Here is a 5,946-nt window from a genome sequence, read left to right as displayed (position 1 = left end):
ATCTTTGTCTTCTTGACATTGAGCCTCAATCCATTTTGGAGGCTGCAGTCCTTGACCCTTTGCAGCAAGTGCTTCAGGTCCTCCTCACTTTCAGCAAGCAGGGTTGTGTCATCTGCATATCGTAGATTGTTGATAGATCTTCCACCAATCTTGACCCCACATTCCTCCTCATAAAGCCCAACTTACCAGATAATCTGTTCTGCATACAGGTTGAAAAGGTATGGAGATAGGACACATCCCTGGTGCATGCCCTTCCCAATTTTGAACTGTGCAGTGTTTCCTTGCTCTGCTCTGATGACTGCCTCTTGGTCCAAGTATAGGATTCTTATCATCTATATTTGTTCCCATCCCAAAGAAGCGTGACCCAACAGAGTGTGGAAACTATAGAACAATGTCATTGATTTCAATGCAAGCAAGATTCTACTGAAGATTATCCAAAAATGACTGGAACAACACATCAGCAGAGAACTGCCAAAAGTCCAGGCTGGGTTTGGAAGGGGTTGTAGTACTAGGGATATTGTAGCTAATGTTAAATGGATCTTAGCTGAAAGCAGGGAATACCAGAGGAATGTATATCTGTGTTTCATTGATTATGCAAAGGTGTTTGACTGTGTGGATCACAAGAAACTGTGGCTGACTCTAAGAAGAATGGGAATCCCAGAACACTTGATCGTGCTAGGGAGGATAGAAGGAGAATTGTTGCCTTTGAGCTGTGGTGTTGGAAAAGAGTATTGACTACATCATGGACTGCTAAGAAAATGAACAGATTCATCATGGAAAGGGTTAAATCAGGTTTCTCCTTGTAGGCAAGTATTCAGAAGCTTTGTTTGACATACTTTGGACATGTTATAAAGAGGGACCAGTCCTTGTAGAAGGATGTCATGCTTGGGAGGGTGGAAGGACAGCACAGGAGATGAAGACCCTCTATGAGATGGATTGATTCAGTGACGGGGGTAATGTGTTTGGGTGTGTTGGAGAGACTGAGATTGGCACAGGATAGAACGGTGTTTAGGGCTGTTGTACATACGGTCACGATGAATCACAGTTTATTTGACGGTACATACAGCAACAATGACGTCAGTGTTCATGTGTTCCATACCATTTTTTACAATTTCCAGTTTTCCAACATTTAAGTTATGGCTCATTATTTGTCCTCATTTCAGCTGACTTCCAATCTGGGCTCTACCACTACACTATTAGAACTATCTGTGTTCCTCTACTGTTCATAAAGTTTTCAAAGGTCTGTTATTTAAGAAGTAGATAGCCAATCCTGTTTCCTAGTCTAGCTTAATCTGGGAGCACTACTAAAAAAAACCTGTCCACTATCATTAACCTTTATGATATTTGACACACCAATGACATAGCTTTCATTATCACAACCCACAAGTTTTCTCAGTACAGCAAACTAACAGACAAGTGCTTTACCAATTAGTTTTTAATCACAAAGGCCCACCCACTGGGTTCTTATTGATTTAAATAAGAGACTTTCCAGCTCTTGTTATTTAAAATTGTTAATTAAATCAAAACCACTTACTTCCCAGAATCCAATTTCTTCAAACAGGAGACTCGAAAAAGGAGACTGAGGCAGAACCCAACTGACTTTTTATAAAAAAATCCACCCCAGGTCCTGATTGGTTTAAACAAGAGGTTTCTAGCCCACAACTTATTGTTAATGAAATCGAAACAACTATCTTTCAGAATCCAACTGCTTCAAACAGGAGGTGGTAAGGAATTATCACTGTCAATCCAAAGTTACATGATTTAAATGCACCAGCTGATCTGCAAGAGAAAGATGGACAATCTCCTCTGAAAACTCACTGGAAGGTCAGCTATGGGTTGGTGCTGACTCACTGGTATACAACAACAACATAAGAGAAAAAAGTTTTATGTTTAGCTTGGACAAGTTATATTTGAGATAGGCAGATAGATTTAGAAAACTGAAAAAGTACACTGTGATGCTTTGATGATGTTTTGTGTATCAAATTGGCAAAGCTAAGACACCTTGTTGTTCCAGCAAATATTAGTCCAAATGTTGCTATCAAATATTTATATGCATTTAACATTTAAGTCAGATTGACTTAAATAAAACAAGATTGTTGTTGTTGTTGTTGTTGTTGTTTACCCCCAAGTCAGAACCATCCCATAGCAGACCTTTTGGTGGGTTTTCAGAGGCAGTTAATCACATGGCAGGGGATTACCCATCCTTCTCCCACAGACCATCTGGTGGTGGCCTCAAACCACATGCCTTCAGGATTGCGACACAGTTTGTTGTTGTTAGGTGCCGTGGAGTCGTAGATGACTCATAGCGACCCTATTAATGAAAGGCCTGAGCAATGCAGCTTACTTCTCTATAAATAGAGAGCCACATCCAATCAATAGAAGCCTTAAGAGCAGAATCAGAGACTACTTGAGAGAGGATTTGGTTTCCAGATTATAAACTGATACACTGCCAGAATTTCCCTCTCTCCTTGCTACTTGACTGGCTGATTTGGGACACAAGACTGACAGGTTTCCAAGTCCATGACCTGACATGTGGGTTTTGGACTTACCAGTCTTCCTAATCACAAGAGCTGAAACTGACAACAAAATTGTTTTGTAAAACCTTTCTGGACTGAATTATATGCTATTACTACGACATTATTAGTAACTGAGCAAAAAGCTCCCCTCTTACCCCTTATCACTACTTCATTTTTCAAAGCAATTATTCATATTAGTAGCACACTATTGTAGCTAAAGACATAAGAAAATTTGAAAAAAATCCTTGACTGTAAAAGTAATAGTAGCAGTGAAAACAGCATCAATTGATTATAGTAGATGCAGGTGAAACTATGTGATCTGAAGTATAATGATTGCATACTTTGGGCATGTTACTAGGAGAAGCTATTCCTTGGACATCATGATTGGTAAGGTGGAGGGATGGTGAAGGAGAGGAAGACCCTCAACAAGGTTGACTGACACAATGACTCCAGTAGTGGCCTCGAGTGTGTCCAAGATTGAGAGGTTGGTACAGGATAGGACAGGGTTCAGATCTGCTGTTCATAGGGTTACTCTGGGTTGTATTAGACTCAATGGCACCTAACAACAGCAACAATTTAATGATAATGACAACTCTAATGAGAGCACAGAGAAAGGCCCAAAAGTAAATTAGTATAGTGTTTTAGCCTTCCACCTGGGCTTACAGAAAAATACTTTATAATAACTAATACACGAATAAGTTTATAAAAACAATATGTTTCTGCTGAAACAACCTTCAAAAATTTTATACACCATCATTTTCACCCCCTCTGGATGTCTAAAGTTTCTAATTCAGAATTGTCTTTCCCAGCTAAAAGATTAACTTTGCTTTATGCTGAAATAATTGCTGGATTAAAGAGAGAAGATGCTATGCAGATGGGCAGGAATATGCAAATATGGTATGTTAGCCTATCCATAAGGGGATTGGGAATCTACCATTCCACAAGGGAATTGGCTAGTCTCAACCTTCTATAAGGGGGTTGGCTAGTCTTGTCATTGAATTGAGCAAGCCAGAGTGAGGAACAGACAGATCTCCTGGTGCCATTGAAGAGACAAGAAAATGTAAGATGCCCTTCTTGCTACAGTTACACCTGCAGCAGCAACACCATGACTGTAGAGTCATTCTAGTTCACTAGGGTTACTAGTGGCCATGGAGTACGTGTAAAAGAACTTGTCTACAATGCCTGAAAGTAGGCAAAGAATACCAAGAATGGATGGGACTGAAAGTAGTCTCAGACTTCCTGGAACACTATGAAAGGGATCTGGAAAGTCTCTGTTAAACAGAGGCTATTTTCTGATGTTCTTGATAAGGTTGTTGAAAGTGCAGTAAGACCCTGTTCATGAGTACAAAGGTGCTTTCTTGAAAACTGTTCATGTCTATCCATGCTTTGTTCCATATTACCTATGCTTTGTTTCATATGTTTAAATATTTACCCACCCTATGAAATCATGCTTTGCTCTATGCTTTGATTTTCTGTTATTAAAAGCAAGGGCTCTGAAGCTGCTCATGCATGCTCTTGACCCTCTGGAAAAAATTATATTTAACTTTGCTTGTCTTCCTTTGGCTCTACTAAAAAGAAATGACAATGAGAGGAAAACTTACTGCTGAATTGGAGACCTAATGTGGGATGGGACCTTGAAGGGTATTGGTGGTGGAGGTGACATGATGGTTGTGGGAAGAGAGGTCTAATATTGACAGGACTAAGAACTTGGGAACACTGGCCAAAAAGGCCACAAAGTTTGAGGCTAAGGAGCCTGCATGTGCATTTTGGGAGCTGTCTTGCCTATTTCCTGTTATTAATCTGGATTATGAGCTTTCAACTTCCCCAATATGGTTCTTTGTGTTTTCTCAATTATAACATTGTATTTTGGACCTGGCAAAGCAGTAGGATTGGTGTTGAGATGAGTAGAAAGAGAAATGGGCGCAAGGGAGACATGTGTGACCTCTTGGGAATTGGTTTGATGTTATTGATTCTGTTGATGGGGACAGTGCCCCTTTGTGAAGTTGGTAAAGGTCAGATATTCCAATTCCCACATAACCTTTGCTCTTTTCACACTCCCTTTAACAGTGTTCCCAGATGTGGTCATCACTTGAAACATTCTCCCAATGATACTACTATTGCAACATTATTCGTAACTCATGATCCAAACAGTTGAATGTCTTTGCATAGTCAATAAAATATAGGTAAACATCATTCTTATTTTACATAGGCTTTCTCTACTTTTAATCATGATCCATCAGCAATGCTATTCCACTTTTCACATCTTCTTCTGAATCTTGCTTGAATTTCTAGTAGTTTCCTGAAGATGCTTCAGTAATTTTTTAACTATCTTTAGCAAGATTTTACTTGTGTGTGATATTAGTAATATCATTCCTTAATTTCCACACTCTGCCATACTGCCTTTCTTTGGAAAAGGAATAAAAATAGCTCTCTTAAAGTAGTTTGGTCAGGTGGCTGTTTTCCAAATTTCTTTATATACATAAAGAGTGATTTGAACATTGAAACATCCAATTGGCATTCTGTCATTTCCTGGAGTTCCATGCAGCTTGGACTTTTTTTTTTAATACTACTGGTTCTTGATCATATGCTACTTCTGGAATTGTTAAGCATCATCCAATTCTTTACGGTACAATGATTCTTTGTATTCCTTCCATCTGATCATCCCTGTGTCATTCAATAAATTGTCCGAAGAATCTTTCACTATTGCAATTTGAGGCTTGAATTTCAATCTTTTCTCCATTTGAGAAATGTTCTTACCTTTTGATTTTCTAACTACAGCTCTTTGCACATTTCATTATACTTTTTCTTCTAGAGACATCCTTTAAAATCTGTTCCGTTCTTTTACTTCATCATCTTTTCCATTTGTTTTATCTACCCTACATATGAGAGCAAGTTTCAAAGTCTCTTCTGACATCCATTTTGGTCTTTTATTGACCTTTTTATTTTCTTCATATATGATGTCCTTGATGCTATCCTTTTAATGAGTTTTTACCTTCTTCATGTATGATGTCCTTGATATACTACAACTTGTCTGATTTTTGTCATTAGTATTCAATGCATAAAGTCTGTTTTTGAGTTGGTCTTTACATTTAGGATGGATATACTCAAGAGTGTGGTTTGGCTTTAGTGACCTTGTTTTCGTTTTCTTCATCTTCAACTTGAACTTGCATGTGAGCAGTTAATGATGAGCTGTGCAGTTGATTCTTTGTCTTGCTTTGACAGATGATGTTGAGATTTTCTATCATCTTTTTCCATAGATGTAGTCATTTTGACTCCTGTGTATTCCATCTATTGATGCCCATGTGTATAGTTGCTTGTTTTGTTAAAAAATATATTTCCAGTCTATAGGGTTTTTTTCACTCTTTTGGAAAACTTCTTTTTTTTTTGCTCAGCATTTCTTTTTTTAATTTAGGTTGTTTATTTTTAATTT

The 5,946-nt window shown here is 38.2% G+C and overlaps 1 pseudogene; it reads right to left on the bottom strand.

The window, feature by feature from the left end:
• LOC102876170 overlaps positions 1-4,179 on the bottom strand; it is a 5,829-nt pseudogene extending 1,650 nt beyond the window's left edge.
• Between the last annotated feature and the right edge of the window lie 1,767 nt (positions 4,180-5,946).

The sequence above is a fragment of the Elephantulus edwardii genome, unplaced genomic scaffold (genome assembly GCF_000299155.1).
Source record: "Elephantulus edwardii isolate Elephantulus edwardi_28Jun2011 unplaced genomic scaffold, EleEdw1.0 scaffold00273, whole genome shotgun sequence".
NCBI classification, from domain to species: Eukaryota; Metazoa; Chordata; class Mammalia; order Macroscelidea; family Macroscelididae; genus Elephantulus; species Elephantulus edwardii.
The sequence above is the reverse complement of the archived record's forward strand: the minus strand, read 5'-3'. Positions and strand labels throughout refer to the sequence as shown.